This window comes from Marmota marmota, unplaced genomic scaffold (genome assembly GCF_001458135.2).
Source record: "Marmota marmota marmota unplaced genomic scaffold, marMar, whole genome shotgun sequence".
Taxonomy (NCBI): Eukaryota; Metazoa; Chordata; class Mammalia; order Rodentia; family Sciuridae; genus Marmota; species Marmota marmota.
In genome coordinates this window covers 25,967,772-25,994,560 of record NW_026000142.1, presented here as the reverse complement: position 1 = coordinate 25,994,560, position 26,789 = coordinate 25,967,772, and the positions used below count along the sequence as shown (strand labels likewise).

General features: G+C 37.7%; 1 non-coding gene across 1 annotated transcript; it reads left to right on the top strand.

Annotated features, from left to right (window-relative positions):
- The first annotated feature begins 10,187 nt into the window (after window positions 1–10,187).
- Trnaa-agc lies at window positions 10,188–10,260 on the top strand. The gene has a single exon. It is a non-coding gene; the product is annotated as a tRNA-Ala (tRNA).
- Window positions 10,261–26,789: the final 16,529 nt, after the last annotated feature.

The window sequence follows — 26,789 nt, the reverse complement described above, 5'->3', positions numbered from 1 at the left end:
TGTTGGTCAGTACGTTAGGAGTTTCTGAGGGTTCCCTGCAACCCAGCACTCTGCTAATATCCTGATCACATCTTTTAGATAACCCAACACCAGGAAAAGGAAATTTGAAGAGGAAAATGCAGGTTGCAGAGCTGTTTAGGTAGCTGAACTGACAGAGGGAGAAGACAAGAATGACTGTCAGGCTGCTGAGCAGTGGCCATCATTGAGAATATTCGGAGGAACAAATCTGGGAGAGGGAAATGAGTTCTGTTTCATAAAGGCATAATTTGAGAGGCCTGGAAAACATCCAAATGGTGATGCTCAGTTGGTTAAATGGTTCTGGAGCTTTGAAAGCCATTTGAGCTAAACACTCAGATATAAGAGTCATTAAGATTTAGATGGTTGTTAACTTCATGTAATAAGTGAAGTCACACAAGGAGAGTGAATAAAAGGAGAAGACAGAAGGGGAGTATGGAAACAAACACATCAACATTCCAGTTAGCTGAACCTGGAAGGCTGGAAGAGGGGTGGGTGGTCACAAAACATTAAGCCTCTGGATTCTGGAAAGAAGCAAATGGACATCCTTTCTAGATAAAAACATTTATGACAGAAACTCTAATTGCAGGATAATCTGTTGGACTGACCAATGGAGGGCAGCAGGACAGGTGTCATGCTCCCCATTCTTAAAACGTATAGGCAGGAGCAGAGGAGGTTTTCTGAACCCAGGGCTGCATCATTTGGAGACAGTTTGCCAAGTTAGGAAAGTCTCTCAATTGAATGGAGGGGTTATAAAGGAGAGTGATGAGTTTTGACTCTGGGCCAAATTCCTTTGGTGTTTGTAGGCAGCCTTCAGCTGTAGTGAAGAGAAATAAAAAATGAGAGACCTGACAAAAACTTTCCCCAGAGCCACAGAAGTTACTTGGGCTGGGAAAGTAGGTAGGAGAAAACCCAGAGCCATTTTTATGGAAAAGAAACCTTTTTTTTTTTTTTTTTTTTTAATTTTTTTTTATTGGTTGTTCAAAACATTATAAAGCTCTTGACATATCATATTTCATACATTAGATTCAAGTTGGTTATGAACTCCCAATTTTACCCCAAATACAGATTGCAGAATCACATCAGTTACACATCCACATTTTTACATAATGCCCTATTAGTAACTGTTGTATTCTGCTACCTTTCCTATCCTCTACCCTCCCCCCTCCCTCCCCTCCCATCTTCTCTCTCTACCCCATCCACTGTAATTCATATTTCTCCTTGTTTATTTTCCCATTCCCCTCACAACCTCTTATATGTAATTTTGTATAACAATGAGGGTCTCCCTCCATTACCATGCAATTTCCCTTTTCTATCCCTTTCCATCCCACCTCATGTATCTGTGCCCTTCTTGGACTTTTCCCTGAAGACCTTAAAAGAGCGTACTACAGGGATACTGCCACATCGATGTTCATAGCAGCACAATTCACAATTGCTAGACTGTGGAACCAACCCAGATGCCCTTCAATAGATGAATGGATAAAAAAAAATGTGGCATTTATACACCATGGAGTATTACGCAGCACTAAAAAATGACAAAATCATAGAATTTGCAGGGAAATGGATGGCACTAGAGCAGATTATGCTTAGTGAAGCTAGCCAATCCCTAAAAAACAAATACCAAATGTCTTCTTTGATATAATGAGAGCAACTAAGAACAGAGCAGGGAGGAAGAGCAGGAAGAAAAGAAACCTTTTGGAAGGTCAACGAGAAAGGAAGAAAGCCATGAGAAGACCATGGGAAAGAAGAGCCTGGAGGTGGGGAAATTCTATTCCCTTCAGAATAGAACTGGCTTTGCCCTACAAGTCCCAGAGGTTAGAGTGTTTCACTGATGCCTCTCCCTGGGCCCTACCCACTGGCATCACAACCAGGGCCAGCAGGGCTCACCACCCTGGTGGGATGACAAGGGCAGGGCTTGATTTTGCTTGTCTTCTCTTCTTGCACCCTGCACCTAGGGGGCAGGAGAGTTGCTGATACTCAAAGTGGTGAGAATTCTGTACAACAGACTATGTTTTAGGTCTTTTTGGCTAAACTGTGACAGCTTATCACACATCCCTGATCATGGTTCTTAGAATGGATGGTCAAGCCTGATTGGAATGCAGTCCAAAGTGTGCAGGAGGGTCAGAGATTGAGGAAGAAGCCTCAGTCCCTGACCTCCCCGGGGAAAGAGAATCTAAGCAGATAGCTGGAAAGACTTACTGGAAATTCACCTACTGGAGGTAGCACTGTAGCTATAATTCTTTCTGCCTCTAGATGTCACCCTTGGACATCTAGAATCTTTTCTGACTCTTCTGTGTTCCTCCCTCAAGATAGGGACTCAAAAACTTGTCCCTCAAGAAAAATGACAAACCCTAGTTAGTTAAACTTAGACATATCTGACCCCCAAAATAAAGGGCTGCGAGTGTGGTAGTGGAGACAAATAACTGGTGTCTTTCTATGTTGGATATGTGATAAGAAAGGTAGTTAGAGGTTGGAAATAAGGTACAGTAATTGAATTAACTGCAAGAGACTCTGGGAGTCTCTGTCATACAATGAACTAGTTTCGGCCAGGAATTACCTCCTGCCCCGAAAAGGAAAGCCTGTAATTTCTTACTGGCTTCACAATGCCTAAAGTGCTAGGCAGTTGGGTTTCCCAGAAAACTCCTATAAACAGCTAACATATAAATTGGCATTTCTTAGATGTCAAGTAATCTATGGTTGCCCCATTGATAAAATTCCTTACTTGCCCAATAAAAAAGAGACACGAGGAGGGAAATGTCTCTTCACTTGAACTTAATTGTGTGTCCCACATGGTGTAGCTCTCTATGAGGTGGAAGAAGCATTGGAACACTGAAGTTCTTGGCTTATCAATGTCCCTCAGTACAGCTGATTACTTACCCATGCCATATGATATGGCAGAACTAACTTTTATCCACCTCACCACACTACAGAATACCAAAAAAAACAAACAAACAAACAAACAAAAAAAACAAACATAAGATCGTAAAAACCAGAGAGAAGTCTGATACCTATCAGAAAACCACAAATTGACCACCAGTGAACACCAGGAAAGGAAGAATAGCAACAAGATGCTGAGAGAAAATGTCTGTCTCAAATTGTGTACCCAGAAGACATTCTAAGGGTAAGAGCAAAATTAATTTTGCTGAAATTTGATGAATAGAAATAGATGAGTGTGACACCAACAGATCTATACATAAGGAACATGTAAAAGTTGTACTTCAATAAGAAAAATATCAGAAGGAAGGTCCAAAATCCAAGAAACCATGGTAAGGAAAGAAAGTGATCAACCCAGATAGATCTAAAACATTGTCTGAAAAAAGTGAGGATGATAATTGAAGGAGTGATGTCTATTCTGAGGGGCTTTTAAAAAGGCAAAACTAAAATATGGGGCTCAGATGGCAAGCAAGGTGGCAGGAAACTAATAAGAAGTTAAGTGTTCCAAAGATCATTTTCCACAGGAGAATAAAGCCATCAACTTTAGACTTTAGTTTGTTTTTTAAACACATATATTGCTGAGTATATGTGAGCATAAATAAAATCTTATATGAACTTCTTTCATAAGGGAAAAAGAAAGTGTAAATCTTTAGAAGTAAAGCAAAAAGTGAAAATCTCTCCTCTGCCATTTATTCTCACCAGGAGGAATTTTTTTCCAGGTGGTTTCAGGTGGTTTTATTGTTGTTACCATTATTTCAAATAATGTTACAATAGATATTGTTATACATAGGTGTACCAATTTGTGTGATTATTTCAATAGAGCAGATTTCTAGAAATATATCAAAGGATATATACAACTCTAATCTTGATGGGTTCAGCCAGATTATTCTCAAATACACAGCTCTACAGCAACATATGAGAATGTCCATGTCCACCACCCTCCTCAACACTGGATATTATAGATCTTGAATTTTTCCCATTTGATAAGCAAAAGTGATTTTAAAAAAATTATCATTTTAAATTTCATTACCTTGTTAATGAAAACATCTGCTTATAATTTTATCAGTAATAGGCTTTCTTTTGTGAATTGGCTGCACATGACTCTTTGTTATTTTAATAGTTTTGTAAGTGTGGTTTGAGTTGATTTTTTAAAGTTTTCTGGGGTACAATTGACATAAAGTTTACAACTTGATAATTTTGACATAGAAAATATTTGGGAAATCATCACCACAATCTACATAATAAACACACCCTTCACTCCAAAAGAGTTCATAATGATTCTTCATCATTCCATCCTTCTGTACCCTACCCTGACTCAAGGCCACCATTCATCTGCTTTCTGTTACTATAGTTTAGTTTTTGTTTTTTAGAATTTCACATGAATGCATTCATGCACTATATAGTCACTTTTTGCTCTTTTTGTCTGTTTTTTATTTAGCATAATTATTTTGAGATTTATCCATGTTGTTGCTTTAAAGAGTTCTTTCTATATTATAAATATTAGTCCTTTTCTGTTATATATAGTAGAAAGATATTGTCTGTAACTTATTTTGTAGGTAGTCTTTTTCATTACAAGAAATTAAAGTTTTTGTTGTGTTCTCTATTAGCACTTTGCTTTATGACCTGATCCTTATGTTTAGATTCATAATTAAAAAGCCTTCCTCTTTTCACAGTTATAAAAATAGTCAAGAACTTCCTAGCCCATTTTTTTTGCAGTGTTAACATTGAATCCAAAACCTCATGCATACTGAACAAGTGCTCTTAGAACTCCTGAGCAACATCCCCAGCTCTTTTAATTTTCTTTTGAGACAGGATCTTTCTAAGTTGCCCAGGCTGCTCTGGAACATGCAATACTCCTGCCTCAGCCTCCTGAGTTCCTGGCACTTTTTTTTTTAAATTGGCATTACATTAAATTTATAGGTAGAGTTAGGAGGAAATTTATATCTTTTGAATGTTGACTCTTGTCATCCAGGACTATGTATTTCTTCATTTGTTCATATCTTCCTTTATGTCTTTCACTAAGGTTTTAGTTTTCTCTTGTTGTTGTTTTTAAATATTTTTATTTGTAGATGAACACAATATCTACATTTATTTATTTTTATGTGGTGCTGAGGATCAAACTCAGTGCCCTACATGTGCAAGGCCAGCACTCTACCACTGAGCTACAGCCCAGCCCCTTAGTTTTCTTTTTTAATATAAGTTTTACCCATTATTTTTTAGTTTATTTGTGAGAATAAAAAGTTTAAGTTACTTATTATAAATGGTATTTTTTCTTTTTTTATAAATTTTCTAATTGGATTATAATGTATATTTGTTTATTGCTGCTCTGGATTTTACAGGCATAAGCAATACTATATCAGTTCAATATAGTCAGTCCTTACTTTGCACAGTTCCAATATGCACAAATTTTAGTTACATGCTTTAGTTTAAAAAAAAGACACAAATTTGGTTTAAATTTCAGTTACATGGGATGTTAATTGTGTGTAACTGTATAAAGTCTGAAAATTAGTGCATAAAGAATAGATTAGCATCATGATTGGTGACCAATCACATTACTTCTTCAAAGTCTCAGTAACTGATCATTGTACATTTATTATTAAGTTCACCTATAGACAGCAGCATCGTTGTATTGCCTCCTTGCCTTCCTGATAATATCCCACATGATATTTTACAAAAAAAATGGATGCTCAAAAAAGGAAATTGGACACCAAAAGTGAAAGAGTAGCAAAGAAATGAAAAACCATGAGGTTGGCAGTGAAATTTTAATCACCAGTCAATGGGGTTATAAAAGAAATAATTTGGACACTGCCACCATTCAAGAAACTCTAGACATGCATCCAGAGGAACTTCATGAAGGTGAATTTATGCACGTAAATAAGGAAAGGATGATGAAGAAGATGAAGTTATCCCAGAAGTAGTGCACTGGCAAAAACCTTTTCCTTAAAGGTACACTTGTCATGGGCAAAGAGGTCTCTAAAGAAGGGTTCTAGGAGTTCCCAGAGAGAAGGAGGGACTCAATTCAGGACAAGGAGGGTCCTTAGTTTATGTGATGGAAAAGAATTTTAGTATGTTACAGTCAGAGGCATAGACAGAGGTTTATTTAAGAAAATAGATGCACGTTCAAGGGAGAATATGAGCAATCTCAAGGCAGAGATGCTTTCGGGGATAAAGCCAGAAATACATATTCAAAGGAGAATGTGGGCCATCTCAAGAGTGAGAGATGCATTCTGGGGGTTGCTGGCTCTTCTTTTAAAGGAAATTTGGTGAAGGGTGGGTATGGAAAGATATGTAGAAATGACATCAGTATGGTAATCTCAAAATGGTTTATGATGGTCAGTCAATCTCAGGATCCCCAAACTGACATGGTCCTCAGTGTCTGATCAGTAGTACCACTGAAAATTCTCCTAAATTATCTGTTCCTCAAAATACTATATCTCTTTACTTAATCAATTTATTGGAGGTTTAATTTACCATAAATATGTAGATTTTCAGATTTCCCAGGAATTTGGGAATGATGGACCTAGAAAAGTATGTGGAACTTCTGAATTAAAGTCTTTTTTTCCTTGTCCTTCCTTTGTGTCTCCTTTCTACCTATTTTTATTTCTTCTAATCTACCTTGCACTCGGATACTTCACAGCATTGAAAGCACAAAAGGTGAAAGTCAATAGCATTTTTACACAGCAGTAACAGTATAAAATATAATTTAAAAGAAATTGTTGCCAAAGTAGCAATACCAATAAAATAAGTTTTCAGCAATAAATCTTACAAGAAATAAGCAAGGATTTTAAGAAACCATGAGCTCCTCATCTAAAAATAAATACCTGTGTGAAAACATTGAGCTATTTGGCGGATCTGCAGCCACCTGGAAGTAATACTCACAAAACCCTCAAGATCATTTGCAGGAAGGAGCATCTAGAGGTGTGAAAACAGGGTGCTGAGAAGGTCTAATATAAATCTGGGTTTCAGTCTCACCAGGGAAGCCCCAACCAGGCACTGTTCCTCTTTCATAATACTTCCCTCACACAACTATGGCCCATTAGGGAAGTGGAATGATAGCTGAAAAGTCTACTGCTGGCTTCTTCCTAGGCAGTATTCTGTGATGTCTTGGGAATGCCTTCCTGCCTCCTAACCCCCTTGATACACAATTACCATTTTCATCCTTTATCTATTTTGTTCTCAAAGACAAGTGATGTCAGACATGGAGTATTGTTTCAGTTGTGGATTTGTTGAAGGCATTTCACACGTACTTACACTTGCATGCTGTCATTTGTTGTCAGACCAGCAGCAAAGGGCATAGATGTAGTAAGTACCATTCTCACACTCAATTCCTGTTCCCAGCACAAGCCAGAACCCTAGAGAGGAAACAGATAAGTCAAAGTTCTCAAGTAGAAACAAACTTATTTATTTATTTATACATACATACATACACACATACATACAAGGGATTTAACACAGAGGTGCTTTACCACTGAGCTACATCCCCAGCCTGTTTTATTTTTTATTTTGAGACAGAGTCTCACTAAGTTGCTTAGGCTGACTTTGAACTTGCAATCCACCTGCCTCAGCCTCAAATGTAATTTAACTCTTTCCTTGGTTTGTTTGTTTTGGTGTTTCATATTATATACAGTAACTCTCAAGCTTCACACAAATGACCTCTACTCTTGTCCTACTGGATCATCTCAAAGCCTTATGAGAAGAGTTCTTCCTTATGGAGAAAAAAATGGATAGTAAAAAAGAGTGCTAAGAAAGAAATGTAAAGAAGTGAAAACATGTAAATATAAAAAATACATCAAATTGCCAGGCAGCGGCTTGGGAGGCTGAGACAGTTCAAAGCCAGCCTCAGCAACTGCGAGGCACTAAGCAACTCACTGAGACCCTGTCTCTAAATAAAATACAAAATAGGGCTGGGATGTGGCTCAGTGGTTGAGTACCCCTGAGTTCAATCCCTAATACCAAAAAAAAAAAAAAAAAAATTGTAGGTATCAGAAGTGGAAAGGCATTATATTAAAATAGCAGTCAAGAATTCTTTTTTAAAAAAAACAGATATAGAGGTTGGAAAATTAATGATGGCAATTACAAATCTATACACGTGTACAAAATCATCACCTCTCTTTATTTTAAAAAATCTATTTTAAATATAACTTAAGCCCTGATTCTCATACCTTGGTTGACAGTTTAATCTCAGTCTTATTAGAACCCCCCCACACCCTCTTCCATACCCATTCCATGAAATATGCTAAGGAAGTTACAAAATAGTATGTTTAGCACTGCCTATCTTCTAGTCCACCCTGGTTACTAGTGACATCTCTATTGTCCTTGATGGACTGTTGAAGGACTCTTTTATTTCTCTGGACTTTAGAATTTCTGCCAAAGCTAGGTGATCATACAGCCAACCTCCCTCTGAAGTTCTGTTACCTTCCCTGAACCAGTCTTAGAATCCTAATATTGTTGATCTCCAAATTCTTCCCAGACTTTAAAAAATACACCTTCCCTTCTCTCTTTGTGTTCTCAAAATCACTCTCTTCTCTTTATTTCTTCCTAATTTAACCCCCTCAAGGATTTCAGACTTTTGGAAAACAAATGTCAGAAGTTTCCTACACAGAAAAAAAGAGCATATGGAGCCTGACTACCTTCTTAGAAGTGTGGGATTGGGAAAAACTCTGAGAAAAATTAGAAATTATTATCTCAAAAATTATCATTTTGCATTGAAGTAAAAAAAACCTTGCATAAACTCAGCCAGGCTCAGCACAATGATTAGGCTACAGACAGATCATACAGGACTGGGTGCTTATACTTCCCACACTAAAGAACAGGGCAGTATGAGTGAAGGCTTTGGTTGAAAATTCCCTGATTCCAGGGCTAGCAATGCAATAACCTCAGCAAGTGAGACTGGCCAATCCCAATTCAATAACCAAGCACTGTTAATGGCACCCAGCAATAACTCATTATTAGCCAATATCTATAATGAAGGTCCATGGCTCAAAAATATAGTAAACTCTGAAAACTGAAAGCTTTTTGACAATTTGGAAGCAATATCTAGCCCAATCTGACTTGAAGCTATTTATATTCTTTATTTTTCTTATATTTTGTGAGTAGTTTTATGTCTTGCTAGAGAAAGATCAATGTGTTTGGTAATAAGGTATTGTCCCAGACTTGCTGGGGATGTTAAATGTATGGTTTATATGCCATATTTCCTTCATAAAATCAGAATATTTATGAATTCCAAAAGACTTAACCATAAGGTTTTGGGGAAGTGATTCTGGAACCATACTTTGACCTTACTGGCTCACGTATATAACAACTGTTCCAGATACTCTCCGTAAGTCACTCTTTCCAATGACAGGGAAATATAACATCCAAGCAGAAGGTGCAGGGTAATCACTCTTGAGGTTAATTAACTTGGAGGCTTGGTCTCTCCTAAGAGCAATCAGGAAGTAATGAATTATGAGGAGAGGTAGAATGTGTCTGGTGCTTTCTGACTTTCTGTATGGTGTCTTAAACCTGTTGGCCAAGGAAACAATAAATTCAGGATAGAGGTAGCTTTCTGCTGGATGGGTTTTAACTTAGGGAACTAAAAGGAAAGCTAAGGCTCTCTTCTGAGATTTAAGTGAGGAGTAGGAAAGGAAAGGGAGTTTGCAATTGTCATCACACAGCTTTGGCTTATTAGCAGAAAGTAATCTTTAAGGCCAGGCATGGTAGCACATTCCTGTAATCCCAGCAGCTTGGTAGGCTGAGGCAGGAGGATTGCAACTTCAAAGCCAGACTCAGAAATTTAGTGAGGTCCTAAGCAACTTATCAAGATCCTGTGTCAAAATAAAAAATAAAACGGGCCAGGGATGTGGCTCAGAGTTTAAGCACCCCTGGATTCAATCCTTGATACAAAAAAAAAAAAAAAGTAATCTTTCAGAGCTTATCCTGGAACATAAATCTAGATCCTGCTGCTTACCAAAGGTTTTTTCAGGGAAGAGACCACACACTTTATTAGATACTGGTTGTATATGAAGAAGAAATATATAGTTTGGAAAAAGAAAGCAGTGAAGAAAATGGAATAGTGATGCACTTCAATCAGAAATGGTTTATTTCTTTATATGAGAAGACCAGAGCTAATACTCAGAGAGGAAATGCTCCAAGAGGTAAAGTTGCAGACAAGAATCCAAGAAAATCAAAAGGAAAAGGACTTACACATGTGGGGTCTCCTTGCAGCTATTTCACAATGTGAAAAGACATCTGGGGGGGGCTGTGGTTGTAGCTCAGTGGTAGAGCACTTGCCTAGCATGCATGAGGCACTGGGTTCGATCCCCAGCACCACATTTAAAAAAAAAAACTAAATAAATGATAAGACATCTGGGGGGTTATTTTCACAGTTTGGGGAAGTGCCTATAATGTTAAGACATTACTTTATAGAAAAGTTTTAATGCAATCTAGTTCAGATGCTTCAGTGAACAAAGAAGGTAGAAACGAGTAAACAAGTATTATTTAAAGCCATGTATGAAACATAGCATGTATGAAACATACTTATCTTGGAGATATTCAGCATGTTTCTTATGTAATACCTTTACTGTGAGCTTTAAGAAATTCACCACAGGAGTTGTCAGAGTCTTTCATCACCATTTGCCACCAGGAAATCTATCTGTTAACTATATATATTGGAGTAATATTTGTTCCATGGTGCACATCCTCATGAAGGAGGCTGAGGAAGTGGTGTAATTGCTATAGCCTTATTTATTTTATAGACCAGAGTATGATCTAAGTAAGGGTGCCAATTTTCTATCCAGGACGCAAATGTAATAGTCATACTTCTACCTCAATACCTCTCTAGAGGCCCCTTGGAAGGTTTCCAGTACAAGCTGTAGAAGGGGCCCTTGACCTATTTTCACATGCTGCTGGCTCTCATCTGACATTACTTCCAGCATCTTGATAATTGTCTTCACTTTCAGTTTGACTGTTTTCTCACTTTTTCTTGGCTGCCTCCTGAGAATACCTTCTGTTCACCCTTGGTCTGTATTTTATTCCTTGGCTTTGGAATATCATCCATCTTACTTTCCTGGTTCTCATCCAGGATCATCTTTGACTAGATTCAGTATATCTCATCCACTTGGCCCTCTTCCTGAGAGATTCTGTGCTATTTTTTCTCTCTGATTAGCCTCTTTTTTCCACACCACACTACCTTATCCAGTCTCCGCTTGATTATTTACACATTTAGAGATCAGAGATTTCCTTCCAAATATATAAATTCTGCATAATACCCAACAGAAAATTAATCGCTTATGGACATTTAATTACTCATTGAATATTTGTCAAATTGGATATCAAACTAGTTTTCACACTGTTTACAATCAGTTGCGCTCCTGAAAATACCTTAGTGAGTTAGGATCGTGATTTTTTTTTTTTTTACAAAATGAAGTAGAATGGGATAGAATGGAAAATATCAGAATGTATTATGCAATAGAATTGTTTTGTGAAACTTGTGTCTCACAAAAGTTGGGAGTCATAGCATAAAGATATTAATATTATAGGTTAGGGTTCAAAACTTTTGAATGCTATAAATTAAATTCCAGAGTGGGTTAGGTAGATGAACTAGACATTTGTGGTCTTTTTTACATGTAGCTCCTTTTTCAGCCATATTTCTAGCAACAGAACTACTCTATTTTATGCTTCTTGGATAGCAATTACCCCGCCCCAAACCCAGCCCCCAGGCCTTGTCATTAAAGAGCTCTAAGTCCTAGCCATAGCGATTGACTGAGGAAGAGATGTGTGACACAAGCCAGTCCAATCAGTGTCCTGCCTGGTGTGTGTGTGTGTCTGTGTGTGTGTGTGTGTGCGTGTGTGCATTTGTGCCCCAGTATTAGACACAAGCTTTTCTTTCCCCTGGAGTTGCTAAATTGATAGAATATTAAAGCTATCAATGGACATATTGAAAAGACTTGGAGAGAGAGAGGGGCAGGGATATATCACTGGTCCCAAGTGTTACCCCTGAACTTTCTATTACATGAGGCAATGCATTTCATTTTTGGCTTAAAGTAGTTTAAACTGGATTTTTTTACCTTCACAACTAAGAGAATCCTGGCCAATATAAAAAAAGCACAGATTGAGAATTTGGGAAATCTGTATTTAGGCCTAACAATGTCACACTGGATGTATGACTCTTGGAAAATCCCAAAAGCTCTATAGCTTTAAGCTTTCTGCTCATGGAAATAAGAGAAATAGACCAAATTGGTAATTCATATCAGCATCCTCTGTGGAGCTTTAAAAAATACAAGTGCTTGAGCTCCATACTAGATTTTCTGAATCAAAATATATAGGAGTATAGCTTAGGTAGGCACTTGTAATTTGTAAGATGATCTTAGATGATTCTGATGAACAGCCAAGGTGGAGAGTGCTGAACTAGAGTAGATATTTCTGCCCCAATATTTAGTGATCTGTGAGTCCTCAGAGACTAAAAAGTCTGAATGAATTATTAGCAGTTAACATAGTAACAAGTGTAGAATTTGGACTCACTCTGTTTTTGTTGACTGTCTTAAGATAAATGATGTAATGTAAATGGTAATAATAACTAATAAATATGTACTATCACTATTCCTAGTTAGTTAGCCTTATAGAAAAGTAACACTGATACATTTATTAAAATCTCTTAGTGCATTCATAGGATGATCTGCCATCATTACAAATCTCTCTCTTTTTTCCTGAAAAAATAGGAGTTCAAGGGGAATAGTGTAAATAGTTAAAGAAAAAAATGTACACGTAAGTTAGATGATTAAATTTGCTTTGTGTCATTACAAAGATTCCTGGTATCCAGAAATGTCATATTTCCTATGTCAGAGCACAAATGTAAATTACACATGTTAGACAAGTGATAACGCAAAGCCTTTGGTGATCTTTCTTAAGTAGTTTTCTCTTGCCCCCAAATTTCATTCTGTATAAGGAAATACATATTTCTGTCATTAATAAAAAAAACTCCATAGACATAAGTCTCATTACTCTTACAGACTTGTGTCTATTTTTCTCTTTAATATGCTTCAAGATAATTTGTTAGTCTGTTCATTGTTTTTCACAGGAATTTTAACGAGACAGGAGACTGGTATCTTAGTGAATTTTCATTATGCTTCTCTCACTTCTTCCCTTTGGTGGAAAATGCAGTGAGTGAGATATGGCGTAGCTGTAGCCTTGTATACACAGACATCAAGGGCACATACCTATTAGTTTAGTGTCCTGGGGTCTCCAGGGCTGTGGCCATAGAGGGGAGAAGAAGGTATAAGAAGATATAGTGTCTATTCTTAAATGACTGATGAAGATCTTTGGGGAGGGGAAAGTAGGATGCATTGGGGATAATGAAGTAAGCAGAATAGGAGAAGAAAATACAAAACATTTTTGTACCTAAGGAAATAACTATTTTTGAAATATTAGGGTAACTTGTCAGCCTTGAATTTTTTTTTGCCCCAGATTCCCAGGAAACCAGGGTGAGTAATTACAGGCAGTAACTGTCATTGTCAAGATAGTTCTGTAATTAGAGAAACACAAAATATGTCTCACTTAGAGGCATCTCAAATAGAGCTGCTGACGCAGCCATCACTTAGAAAAGGTTAATAAAGTCAGAATAGTCAGACGATGGTGAAGCTAAAGACAGTAGCAAACATCCATGATAGGAGAGGATGTTCTGTCTCCTTTAAAGCACAAGATCTTTAAAAGAAAATCTAGGAAAAAACATCTGGAAGGAGAAATTGTTCTGAATTCTGCATAACACGGATGGGGTGGGCAGAGAGGAAAAACCTAACCAAGGCCCCATGTATTCACTAGTCTCATTTCTTTTTTTTTTTTAAATATTTTTAAGACATTGATGGGTCTTTATTTTGTTCATTTATTTATATGTGCTCCTGAGAATTGAACCCAGTGCCTCACATATGCTAAGCAAGCCCTCTACCCCTGAGCCACATCCCCAGTTCTATAAAATCAGATTTACTTTCTTAAGTTAAGGGAATAAAAATACTTTTGGCAGGGAGAAGCAAGATTCTTTCTTTAGACCCATAATACAGTTAGAATGAATTTTCACTCATGTGGAGATCTTATGAAATGGCTTAAGCAAGGCAGCTCACTGTCTAAGCAGTCAATGTTTTAGTAAGGGTGGAGTAAAAATCTTCACAACTTCACAGTTTGAAAAAACAGGGAACTTTTCCTCCATTAAAGCACGTAGAAAGCAAATGCATGTGAGCTAAGGTGCTACTTGGAGGGATATAATAATCATTTATTTTATAAATAAAAGTAGTGGATGCAACTGCCTTCAGGCATCTGGTCCAGATGTATGGGTGCCCATATAAAATTTATGAATTCTAATAAAGGCACATGGTCAGAATAACTGATTTCATAGACAGTCCTGTTGTGTGGGATTTTTGTTTTGTTTATTGATTTAGAAATGTCTGTCTTATTCTTGCCACACCAATAATAGAAGCTTTCAAAGACATATATCTTTAGCTTTTTATGTAATCATATACTTAAAATGATTTTCATAATATTAGATAAATCCAAGTAAGCTTAAATTTCCTATAAAGCCAGGAAACATTGTCTCACTCCTTCTTTTTTTAAATATTTTTATTGGTTGTTCAAAACATTACAAAGCTCTTGACATATCATATTTCATACATTAGATTCAAGTGGGTTATGAACTCCCATTTTTACCCCAAATACAGATTGCAGAATCACATTGGTTACACATCCACATTTTTACATAATGCCATATTAGTAACTGTTGTATTTTGCTACCTTTCCTACCCTCTACTATCCCCCCTCCCCTCCCCTCCCATCTTCTCTCTCTACCCCATCTACTGTAATTTATTTCTCTCCTTGTTTTTTTTCCCATTCCCTTCACAACCTCTTATACGTAATTTTGTATAACAATGAGGGTCTCCTTCCATTTCCATGCAATTTTCCTTTTCTCTCCCTTTCCCTCCCACCTCATGTCTCTGTTTAATGTTAATCTTTTCCTCCTGCTCTTCCTCCCTGCTCTGTTCTTAGTTGCTCTCATTATATCAAAGAAGACGTTTGGCCTTTTGTTTTTTAGGGATTGGCTAGCTTCACTTCGCATAATCTGCTCTAATGCCATCCATTTCCCTGCAAATTCCATGATTTTGTCATTTTTTAGTGCAGAGTAATACTCCATTGTGTATAAATGCCACATTTTTTTTTTATCCATTCATCTATTGAAGGGCATCTGGGTTGGTTCCACAGACTAGCNNNNATCAAATATAAGATAGTTGTAACTTTGTGGATTAGTCTCTGTGTCCTCTATTCTGTATCATTGGTCCACCCGCCTGTTTTGGTACCAGTACCATGCTGTTTTTGTTACTATTGCTCTGTAGTATAGTTTGAAATCTGGTATCGCTATACCGCCTGATTCACACTTCCTGCTTAGAATTGCTTTTGCTATTCTGGGTCTTTTATTTTTCCATATGAATTTCATGATTGCTTTCTCTATTTATACAAGAAATGCCATTGGGATTTTGATTGGCATTGCATTAAACCTATAGAGAACTTTTGGTAATATCACCATTTTGATGATGTTAGTTCTGCCTATCCATGAACAGGGTATATTTTTCCATCTTCTAAGATCTTCTTCTATTTCTCTCTTTAGGGTTCTGTAGTTTTCATTGTATAAATCTTTCACCTCTTTTGTTAGGTTGATTCCCAAGTATTTTATTTTTTTTGAGGATATTGTGAATGGGGTATTTTTCCTCATTTCCGTTTCAGACGTTTTGTATATTTCTGATATACAGAAATGCCTTTGATTTATGAGTGTTGATTTTATATCCTGCCACTTTGCTGAATTCATTTATTAGTTCTAGTAGTTTCTTTGTAGACCCTTTTGGGTCTTCTAGGTATAGAATCATGTCGTCGGCAAATAGTGATAATTTAAGTTCTTCTTTTCCTATTTTTATGCCTTTAATTTCTTTCGTCTGTCTAATTGCTCTGGCCAGTGTTTCAAGAACTATATTGAATAGAAGTGGTGATAGAGGGCATCCCTGTCTTGTTCCAGATTTTAGAGGGAATGCCTTCAATTTTTCTCCATTCAGAATGATGCTAGCCTTATCCTTCTTCCTTTCTTTTCTTTCTTTTCTTTTGCATTTTATCATCAGAATATAAAGTCTCTCTAAGCAAAATGTGAGAACTATGTGAAAATTAGGCTAAATTTTTGTTATGGAAAGCTTTATTCATCAGCCACAAATAGATGTGATCTTTAAGTATTAACACCATATCTTAGTCTGTGTGTAAAAAAAATAATTTTAGAAGTCAGATTTAAAGAGGAAATGAAATTATTAAGATTTCAGTTGACTAGACCAAAAGCATTTGACCCCATATATAACTTCTTTCATTCTCATTTTATATTTGGTGTAACAATGTCTACTTTTTAATCTCTGTTTGAGCCAATGATATCACAGCCAGTACTCAACTCATTTCAAGGATTGTGTTACCTGCTGGTAAGTCCAGGGAGAACAAGTTAAAGCAGTACTGAAGATAAAACAATGGTTGTGGCTGTGGTTTTTTAAAAAGAAGTAGCTAGAGTTTAAACAGTTGTGGCCTTGTGGGTTGATTAAGTTTAACATTTCTGGTTCAAATAGAAATATTAATTACTGATAAAAAAGGGGGGGGGTAGGAAGCGGACAATGGTGTTCTTCATAATTATAATCTTTTATTTGAAAGGCTCTTAGAATAAAATACCTTTGATATGTTCCATTTCTATTGAATTGACCTCCTACCCAGAAGCTGGGAAATTATCTCTATAGATAGCTCAATATAATTTCAAGGACCCTCATCTGCAAACATGTTGGCACTGCTTTCATTCTTCAAATATTAATTGAGATAATGGCAGAGAGATGCTGAGAAAATTAAGATGAAGGAGATACAATCTCTCTCATCAGGAAGCTCCAAATTTAGCCAAAAAGGACATTTACAAATACATATATGTTAGATTCAGACACCGAAATATATGTAAATGCTTAGAGTCTAATTCTGCCAGAGAAAGTCCAAAGAGAGCTTCAGAGAGTATTTGATGTTTGAGTTGGATTGTGAGGGATGATTAAAAATTGCACAAAAAGGTAAGAGCATTCCAAAAGCAAAGCTCCTGTGCAAAGACATGAGTGTTTGAGAGCAGCAAGTAGTTTAATTTGGCTAGAAAGGGAATTGAGGATTAGAGGGTAACTCAAAAAGAGGAGAGGAGAAAGATAAATGAAGGTCAGATGAACTGACTAGTGATTCTTGACCTCATTACATGCACATATATCATACCAGAAGAAATTTAATAATTTGTAGATTCCCTCCACATTTCTACCCTTTACCAAAGTCTTCAGCTTAAGAACTACTAAACTTCTAAAGGTTGTGGGGACTACTGAAGTATTTCAAGCCAGAGACTGGCTTAAACACAACAAAATGTGTGTTTCAGAAAGACTGTTCTTAGAGCAGCATGAGGAATGCTACTTGGTAACCTCTCATGTATCAGATTTGAAGAAGAACTGACTAGAGGCTTCAAGATCCATGTCATCTTATCTAGCTCATTTACTTTAAAATCTGGCTCTCACTCCCATAGGTAATCAAAACACAAGAGAGGAACATTTTGGCCTATAAGTGAGACGCATGTGTCTCTGGTTTCCAGCCCAGCTTCTCTTACCTGTCACACTAATTGACTTTCTTCCTAACTCATGACCTTTTGATCCACTGCTGTTCTGATTGAGAGATCTCATTTGGCAGGAAATCTCACAGTAATAATTAGTTACAAACCCCATTTGGGCACAGCTTTGGGATCTTTCAATCAAATGTTCTTCTCTCAGGCTGCTCAAACCAAATTTCCTTTAGTCCTTTGAGGTAGTTTAAGACAGTAAGGAGGCTAATGTCACTTCTGGATAGAAGCTAACACAGACTAAACAAAAATAGGGATACTGGAAATAAAGATACATTACAGGTAGAAATAATAGAACTTTGCCACCAACTGGATGCAGAGGATCAAGATGAAAATGCTGAGGCATTGATGACTTTCAGGTTTTCAACTTGAGAAACTAAGATACTTAAAAAAAAGATGAAAAGGAAAAGGAAGGCAAGTTCACTGAATGGGAAATAAGTTTATCTTAGACCTCCTTATTTTAAACCTTCTTCAATTTATAAGGCTGAATAGGACATGTTCTTCCTGTCTAGTGATTGTTGACGTATCCTAGGGTTTGATTCTTGCTTGCTTTGTCTTGCCCTTGCATATAGACTCTGTATGATCTCATCCATTCTCATAGCTTCAACCACCACTTGCCTATATTCTGGTCTATCTGCTTCTATTATCTCCTTAAAACAGCTGGATAATAGGAACTCAATGAGTATTCATTGAATAAATGAATTAAGTTTGAGTGAATCCACCTTCCATAATGCCTCAACAGTTCTTTTTCTAAGATGTAAATATGAGCCTGGAGTTCAGGATCATGGTCTGAAGCAGAGACTCATTAGTATAGAATTGATGTTTGGAGGCTTGTTAATGGGTGATTTCACTCATGGAGAATTTGTGACTAGAGAAGAAAAGAAATGCAGCCAATATGGAAAGCATATGGAGATTCCTTGGAAAACTGGCAATGGAACCATCATTTGACCCAGCAATCCTTCTCCTCGGTCTATACCCAAAGGACTTAAAAACAGCATACTACAGGAACACAGCCACATCAATGTCTATAGCAGCATAATTCACAATAGCTAAACTGTGGAGCCAACTTAGATGCCCTTCAGTGGATAAATGGATAAAAAAATGTGGCATATATACACAATGGAATATTACTCAGCAATAAAAGAGAATAAAATCATGGCATTTGCAGGTAAATGGATGGCGTTGAAGAAGATAATGCTAAGTGAAGTTAGCCAATCCCCCAAAAAACAAATGCCAAATGTTTTCTGTGATATAAGGAGGCTGATTCATAGTGGGGTAGGGAGGGGAGCATGGGAGAAATAGACAAACTCTAGATAGGGCAGAGGGGTGGCAGGGGAAGGGAGAGGGCAGGGGGTTAGCAAGGATGGTGGAATGTAATGGACATCATTACATCCAAAGTACATGGATGAAATTGTGCTTTTTATGTGTAATAAGAATTGTAATGCATTCCACTGTCATTTATTTATTTATTTATTTATCTATCTATTTATTTGTTGGTACTGTGGATTGAACTCAGGGGCATTCGACTGCTGAGTCATGTCCCCAGGCCCATTTTGTATTTTTTATTTAGAGACAGGGTCTCACTGAGTTGCTTAGTGCCTCGCTTTTGCTGAGACTGGCTTTGTAAACTTTACTTTCCATGTGAACTTGTGAACCTCCTGCCTCAGCCTCCCTAGCAGCTGGGATTACAGGCATATGCCAGAGTGCCTAGCATACGCTGTCATTTTTTTTAAATCAATTAAAAAATTTAAAAAAATAGAGAACAGAACTTTGGGATGTCAACAGTGCTTAAAATTTAGTAGAGAAAAGTGAATCAGGGGAAGTTACTGAGAAGGAGTGAAGAGGCAAAAATAAAACCAACAGATCATTTTATCTTAGAAGTCAAGCAAGGAAACACTTTAGACAGAAGTGTCCATGAGTGAAGTGGTCATTGTATTAAGGATAGAGGAAATGGAGGGCCCAGCAGCATGGGATCCCACTTACCAAGATTGTTCTAATTATAGCCATTACCAAATATTCAAACTACTATCAATAGAATTCAACACTGAGCACTGTGTATATTAGCATTTCCTGAAAAGGGCCACTGGTCATTTGGTGTTAAGTTGAATACATTGGACTTCTACTTTAAAGGAGCCAGCAAATCATTCTGACAGTAATAGACTATATCCTGGGACAGATTTGCCTTTATTGCCTGAAAGTTCTCACCCAAAACCACTAACCAAGGCTTCCAGAATGGTCCACAGACATATGAGACCATATATTATCATTTTAGATCAGGGATTTTCTTTGTAGAAGAAGAGTGGGTGTAGGCCTTTTACCATGAGATTCACTCTTCTTATCATACTTCATCACTCAGAAGTTAATGGCCTGATAGAACATGGAAACATCTTGTTACAGGGATAGCTGACATGTAAACTTGAAGACAATACTTAACAAATAATTCAAGGAACTTAATCAGGTATTGTGTTCCAACAGGAAGTATAGATGGGTATAAGAACCAAAGGTTACAAGAAGAAGTGGCTAGCTTGGCATCACTCCAATGACTGCCATCACTTTCCATGTGAGGGCTCAGTGCTCTCTTTCCTTGCAACTCTAATCTCTCAGGTTTGAGGTTTTGATTTTGAGAGGTAGAATATGTCAACCTGGGAATAAATGAAAAATTCCTTTCAGTTATAAACTATGACTGCCATTTGGGCACTTAAGGAACTTGTGGCAAGTAAGAAGGGGAGTCACCATCCTGGCAGTGGGAATTGACCCTGATTATCAAGAAAAGGCAGAGCTTCTGTTTGAAATTTGGGTGACCCACTGGGATATTACTTAATACTTCTATGCCTAATTCTTACAATGGATGGAAAGGCATAGAAACTTCACCCTGACTGACATAACACTGAAACCACCAGAGATGATAACTGAGGAGAATCTAGAACAGATAGTAGGGAAGGGAAATGATGGTATCAGTTGCAGCTCTGAGACCAGCTGGAGTCTCAGAACCATAATTCATTCCACTGACGTCTGCTAAATTCCCCCATGAGGTGTAATCCACTAGAATCCTGGAAGGGATGCTTTCAGAATATATTTGAGGAAGTAGACCCAAGTAGAACAAGTCCTTCACTGGACCATATGCTGTGAGTCACTGCCAGGATCCCTCTTTGATGAAGGACTCATTGCCTCGGTTGCTAAGAGTGTGGTTTGCAGTCAGCTTTTGGCTTTTATTAATTCCAGGGATTGCCTCAGCTCCCCTGAGGGGCTTCATTGAACGTCATGCTACTTCCCAAGGTAGTTCATGCCTGATAATTGATTGACATAAAAGTATAACAACCTGGGCATCCTGGCCCAACCTGGGATAACTTTGAAGGTCTGTTCTAGTTCTAGCGTTCCCCTCAGGGTCACCCAAGGTTGACATGAGGCCTGCATCATAACCCCACTTATTCTTCTTTCTGATCATGCTTCCTTCCTCTCCCAAAGGTACTTATCTCAAGGATTCTTTTTAGAAAGCATCCTGCAAGCTACGGACAGATTCTGCTCCTTGGGGAGCAACACATGGTACTCCCCTAATACCTAATCATGTCCTTATTCCTGAATTAGAATTCCCTTCACATCACTGTTTATCAGTTACTAAAAGTAGGATCAGTGTGTTCCTTAGGGAGGTCAAGCTGTTGGTGTCAGCACATGGAGTCTTTTGGTCATGGAATCCTTTTCTGAGTGGAGGTACATTGGACCTGTCATTATCTCCAGCCAATCCTCACCATCCACATTTTCCCTGGCATTACTGCTATTAGGAAGTGGAAACTCAGAACTCTCTATTACTCCATACAAGGTTTATATTTCTCTCAGAATACACAGAAAAAGAAATGCATTTCAAACTCATGTTTATTGAACACCTACTGCAGCAAAAACATCAAGCTACCATCTGGAAGTTTACAGAGATAAATTAAGTCTTTTCTCTGAAGAACTTACAAAAATGTGCTAGACTAGCAATTTCCCTGTAGAAGCAGCAGAGTTTCTTAGCTTTTCACATATTACATGTTTCTTTGCTTTTGGAGTCCAAAAGCAAAAAAGCAACATTCAGAAAAAGTGACTGAACACGTCCCAGCCTATATGCCCTTCCTCTTCCCAAACACAGGAGGAAGCATCCAGCGCAGTTTCCTTCACACCAGGGCTTCATACCTGAGTCCAGGAACAACTGAACACCACAATTTATTATCTCCTGGTTTATTCTCACAGAGTAGTGGATGACAATGGTTATATTTTATATCAACCAGGGCATTCAAGGACAAGTTCTGGTCACTGAGCCACATTCTGTATGCTAAATAGTTCCTTAAGGATGAGTAGCACTAAGAGGCTGTCTTGGATGCCCTATATCTAAGCATGGTATAATTAAGGAGGTCAAGGCTCAGAATTCTGGCTGTAGATAAATGAGGTACATTCAGCAATGATGCTGAATGTACCTCATTTATCTACAGCCAGAATTCACACATGATACCCTAAAAGGTCAAATAAAACCCATAGGGAGCCTTCCCCAGAGGCCAGCTGCTATACTGATATACATCTTAGATTATTTTACTAGAATACTAATTACAACTTCACCCAGGTGGATAGGAGGGGTATTATGACTTGTTTACTTGTTGGTATATAAGTACACTAATACCTGGACAGCCTGCCTTACAGTTTCTTGTGCTGATAAAGTAAAAGCAAATGAGTTCACTTGATAAAAACTGAAGCATTAAAACAATGATCTTAATCACATAGCCCAAAGACATGTTTTATTTTGATAGAACTATGTTTTAAATTTGAGTGCCCTCAAATGAAAGACAATCCCTATCAGGTTTACACCTGCCGGAATAATTTACATAGGTTGCTTGACCCTGGAGACTTTTGAATTTGTAAACTTGCTTAAGCAAATGTGAAATATTATCAATGCTTCCAAAGAAACTCTCACAATGGTATACTCATCATTAAATGATGTCTAATAAATCAGAGATAAATCTCTTCTCATATTGACAAAAGGTATCCCATTTGTCAGTGATCTCACTGAGTGTCTTCTTCATTATTATATCTCCAAAGCCTAAGTCAATATCTGGGACATTGTGAATGCTCAGAAAGTACTTTTTGGACCTAATTGAACCAATTGGAAAGGAAAATAGGTCATATTATAAGGGTAGATGTTAAGGAAGAGCAGGGCATGAAGTTGCCTAACTAACATAAACAAGTGAGGGGAAAAAGTGACCAAATAGAACCTGGACTTAAACTTATTAAAGAGAAAAGAAAAATATTAAAACACCAAAGACTGAACTCAAGTGGACACAGGTAAATATCCAGGACTGCCTAGACTCGAGGGGATGAGGTTTGGGAAAGAGAAAATAGAATAGGTCTTTTAAAGACACCTCCCCCCCCCCAAAAAAAAAAGCCCAGAATTGTATGCCCCCATATAAGGAAAGCAAAACCTCTGCGTGTTACTGATGGGCAAATCATATCTGGGATTGTCACATAAACAAACATTGGGTTAGCTAGACCTGTCTGCTGCAGGATGTGGGGTGCCTAATTTAGAATTATGATATCAGCTCCCTCCTGCTGATGTGAGATGCCTTTCTCAAGATGATGGTGTTCAGCCAGTTTCTGTTCTGTAAGCAAAAGTTCCCAAGCTGGGATTATGTCACCCAGTCTGGTCTGTCCTGCTCCTGGCAGCCTAGGCAGCCTGGTCAGTGTTTATCAACCTCCAGACTTTCTCTTTCCTTCAGCTTTCACATCTGTACCGCACCAGGGCTGTTTGATCTCCCTCAATAGTAAGTCATGACCTTGACTGGAATATAGACTTTCTGCTCCCTATGCCTTCACTACTGATCTAGAACTCTTTGGGCTCCCAGACTCCAACTCCTTCCCACCTCAACTCTTACCACATTGTATTTGTCCCTTGTTTTTAGGGATTTGTTTTTCAAATTGAATTAAGATTTCAATTCCAAGGATTCATCCTGTCCTCCCCCGGAAACCTCCCGCTGCATCCGCGCCTATGCATAATCTTTCTGCCAGCAGGCTGTTTTCCCGGCAACCTGTCTGGACTTATTCTATTTTCTGCATGCAAGGACCTGCCCTCTTTTCTTATCAACCATTTGCAATTTTAGTTTACTATTTTGGTTTTGAAAGTTGGGCTTATGTGTGGTCTTCAGGAAGTACTGGTGTAGGAATAGAGTGGCTCAAAAAGTCATTGACCCAAGCATAGCTTTTTATCTGGAAAAATGACCTCATCACTTCAGGAAGAACAGACATCTTATGATGAGGAAGAAAGGGATGCTTACATATATCACCATGTTGACCGTCAACAGAATTGCTTCCTCCCTGGAGCAGGGGCCAGCCAACTACTCCAGGTCAAATCCAGCCTGCTGTCTGTTTTGGTAAATGAAGTTTTAATTGAACACAGCCATACTCATCTGTTTACATGTTTTTATGGTTGCTTTCATGCTATGACAGCAGTATTGAATAGCTGCAGAAGAGACCATATGGGCCAGAAAGCCTAAAATTAAAATTCAATGTCAAGCCCTTTACAGAAAACATTTGCTAATACCTGACCTAAAGTTTTCTTGTTTATTTTAGCTTGCCTGTTCTCATCCATTAGACTGTAGCCTGCTTAAGGTCATGTGCATATTTTTCCCACTGAAACTAGTAAAACACATTCCATATAGAGAAAACATTAAGTTTCTGATTGAATGACAGGCATTCATCCAAGAAACATTTTTAAGTGCACCAGATGAGCAGCAAAATCTAGAATGATTTATATTTTATATGATGGAAAGGCTATTTCCATGTCTTTATCTTTTCTCTGTACACTGTTTTGTTTTGTTTTCTAAGTTTTACTCCACAAGGGCACTATAATAAATATACCTCAAACTTTGTTGAGAGGTTTTAAGAAGATCTATCCACTCTGCAGGAAGTAACTATGGTTCATGTCTACAGCCTCTGTCCTACTGCAAGGCTTGGCACAGAGGAGATGTTCAACAGATACTAGTCAAATGTATGCTGAATAAATGAGCTTCCTCTTCTGGTTGCAAATAATTTTATTTAAAATATGTTGTTTGGAAACATATGTAAACTTGAATTTCACAATGTTCATAGCTCCATGGTTAATTAAATAACACCCAGGCATATGTTTGTTTGGAGAATGCCAACAGATTTGCAGCAAGATCATCTAAACAGCAGGCATTGAGGAAAGGAGCCCACCAGGCCAGCTCTGTGTGTTTTCAGTACCCCATCCCACCCCAGAACAAGGAGCAACACTGTGATCAGGATTAATGTAGCCAGCCTCCATTAAAAAGAAAAAAAAAGACTATGTTTCAGAATGCCATTTATAAGGAAAGACTTTGACCTACATTTCTTCACAGAAAGTCTTATGAGGAGAGGTTAAGAGTCTAATTCAAACGAATTATTGTAGGGGAAAGGTTTTAGGAGAAAAATGAAACAGGTTCAATGAATTATGTTACTAGTCAGATAACTTGGGCAAGTTACTCTCTATTGCCTAGCTTCTAGTTGGTTGATATTTTTATTGTTTAATCTTTTAAGTGAGAAAAAATAACAGAAGTGTTGTTGGAATAATGTGATAATGTAACAAGCTGATTTCCACTATTTTGGGCACATAATAGATAATTTTAAAAAAATGAGTTGCCCTTTTCATAGACATTGGTGAAGTTTATATTCAAAATCTCTCCTTCCTTTCTGCATTGATTTTTCTCCTCTAGTAATCCCTCCTCCCCCAGAGCTCAGTGACCTAAATCATTTGCCAGGTATATCTCATTTCGCAAAGTACTCCAGCTCTAGAATAATTAAAACTATCCTTCCTCCAATAATGCATCTGATCTTGTCTACATGTGAGAAGGAAAGCAATCTGATTGAATTTACTTACACTAAAATGTTAATGGTTTGATTCTCCTAAAGTGTTTATATTTTCAAACAGGTCTACTATATCACACGTATGAATTAATGGCAATCAAATTAAAATGCACACTGAAGAGAGAGAGTGCCATTCCATTTCTTCTCTTGAATTCCTCTCCCCCGCCCCCCCCCTCTCTCTCACACACACACACACACACACACACACATACACTCCCCTCTCTCTCTCTCTCTCACACACACACACACACACACACACATACACTTTTCTATACAGATGGTCTGTCCTGTCTTTGTGACTGTCTCAGGAGTCAATTAATCCAAGCCTGAGATTCTATCGTTAAAAGGCTTTGGAAACTGAACTGTGTGTAAGCAAGCAGAGGTACATTTTTCTGGGGAGAGGGTCTTAAGCCTTCATTAGATCCTAAGAACAATGGATACTCCATGACTCCAGAATGATAAGAACCTTGGCCCCAGACCTAACACCATTTTAAAAATAATCCATCCTTTCCTAATTTAGATGGTATGTATAAAATGAATGCTTAACAGTTAGAAATTTCCACCAGAGTTTTAGATATTGAGGGTTCTGAAACTAAATTTTTATTTCCAGAGGTCCCAGGTACAAATATTTGTAGGGTTAGGAAGTAACATAGCATGAAAAATGCCAAATGACTATGGTGGGGGGTCTTTGGTAAAGCAGAGGAGCCTGCTCTTCCTAAAGGCACTCAAATTCTTTTTTTTTTTTTTTTAAATTTTTTTTAAATTTTTTTTTATTGGTTGTTGAAAAACATTATAAAGCTCTTGACATATCATATTTCATACATTAGATTCAAGTTGGTTATGAACTCCCAATTTTACCCCAAATACAGATTGCAGAATCACATTGGTTACACATCCACATTTTTACATAATGCCCTATTAGTAACTGTTGTATTCTGCTACCTTTCCTATCCTCTACCATCCCCCCTCCCTCCCCTCCCATCTTCTCTCTCTACCCCATCCACTGTAATTCATATTTCTCCTTCTTTATTTTCCCATTCCCCTCACAACCTCTTATATGTAATTTTGTATAACAATGAGGGTCTCCCTCCATTACCATGCAATTTCCCTTTTCTCTCCCTTTCCATCCCACCTCATGTATCTGTTTAATGTTAATCTTTTCTTCCTGCTCTTCCTCCCTGCTCTGTTCTTAGTTGCTCTCATTATATCAAAGAAGACATTTGTTATTTGTTTTTTAGGGATTGGCTAGCTTCACTAAGCATAATCTGCTCTAGTGCCATCCATTTCCCTGCAAATTCTA